The 1766-nt window shown below is 42.2% G+C and overlaps 1 protein-coding gene across 11 annotated transcripts in view; it reads left to right on the top strand.

The window, feature by feature from the left end:
* LOC118407978 (adhesion G protein-coupled receptor B3-like) overlaps positions 1-1766 on the top strand; it is a 157731-nt gene that overhangs the window by 97102 nt on the left and 58863 nt on the right. The gene's annotated exons all lie outside the window — the stretch shown is intronic.

The raw sequence follows: 1766 nt of genomic DNA on the forward strand, positions 1-1766 counted from the left end.
TTATGTATTTGATTGACAGGATCATTAGTGGAACATTAGATGTCGGTTCCATGTCCCACATACGATAACACACAGCTGTTGATGATGAACTGTGCGATAAGTTTTAACTAGTGTGAAGCCATAAGGTAGCATGACACAGTGTTAATGGGTGAATCCCGGGGTCCATGATGCTGGTACATAAAGTAGTACGGATAAACTTGTTGAATAAGAGGTAGAAAGCAAACGCGCGTAAAATTCTTGCACATATCGCGCATCTGCTTAACTATACCCAATTACCTCAACGGGCACCATATGCAGACATGGGCCAATACACTGTGAAACGTACAATTTGCAGGGGTGATTTCTGAAATTATTACATACATAATAAAAACAGCTGCCGAAAAAATAAAACACCTTGCATCATCGTCCAACTATGTGTAGAGAACCTGCCAAACCACAAACGTATGCGACAACGGGAACATGCAGATATAGATGCGAACGCGCGTTACATTGACGACCAGAGAACATCACGCATCTGCTTGCAATATCTCAATTACAGCATGACCCATATACAGGGGATCTGGACTAATACACCGAAAGATGAACATTTTGTAGGGGTGTTATTTTTATTGCGTCCCTAATAAAACCAACTGCCGCAAAAACAACAAAAAAAAAAACAACGTGCATCATCGTCAACCTCAGTGCAGATGACCTGCCAAACAACGTACGTATGCGACAACGGGAACATGCAGATACCGATGCGAACGCGAATAACTTTGACGATCAGGTAACACCACGCATCTGCTTGACAAATTCCAATGACACCATGACCCACATGCAGAGGATCTGGACCAAAACACCGCAAGACGAACAAATTGTAGGGGTGTTATTTTTATAAAATCCATAATAAAACCACCTGCCGCAAAAAAAAGTTCACGTGCATCATCGTCAACCTCAGTACAGAGGACCTGCCAAACCACATAGAATTCAGACAACGGGAACATACAGATACAGCTGCGAACGCGCGTAAACGTGACAAAACTAAAAGTCTGTCGACCAGAGGGTCTGGTCACAGACTAATAAACAACCTGCGACGTTCTAGTGCCAAACAGTATGCATGTGTCTACCATCACAGACCAGTTCACCTACCTATACCTATATGAAGAAGCTTATGACACACCAACCTTGGCGTATTCCGTCTCATTCTGTAACTTCAGTGGCTACAGTAGCTTGCCGACAACAATCGATGCATAAATCATATAACATGATTAAGCCTTAATTTTAAAAAAATTAAAAAAGATAACGAAAAATGCACAAAAGTGTCTCATTTTCTATATATTCTGTTCACGCTTTTGTAATATTGATTTAATTGATTTGTCAATTAATATTTTGTCTGATACACGTTTATTGACATAAACGTGGCTTAGCTTAGACCTGTTTTCATTTGTCGAACTGTTTTGTTTCTGTTTTCTGTTGAAGTTCTTCTTTATGTACTGTTTGTAGCCCAGCTTGGAGATGGGATAGAAAAACCACACAAGCGACCGGGAAAACCACGTGACTTACATATCGTAGCGAAAGGCCCTAGAATGGTAAAACTGTCCTGGCTTCCCCCAGTAGCTTACCGCGGGACCAAGAGACCCAAAATCGCCTACAAAGTCCAGTTTCAGAGCAAGAGATTACGAATCACGTGGACGGATCTTTTCATGGAGCATACGATCAGCGGTACGAGAATCACCCTCCCCCTGTCGCCGTGGGTGGATTACACGTTCAGAGTTATGGCAGCGGAC

This window comes from Branchiostoma floridae, chromosome 2 (genome assembly GCF_000003815.2).
Source record: "Branchiostoma floridae strain S238N-H82 chromosome 2, Bfl_VNyyK, whole genome shotgun sequence".
In the NCBI taxonomy this organism is placed as follows: Eukaryota; Metazoa; Chordata; class Leptocardii; order Amphioxiformes; family Branchiostomatidae; genus Branchiostoma; species Branchiostoma floridae.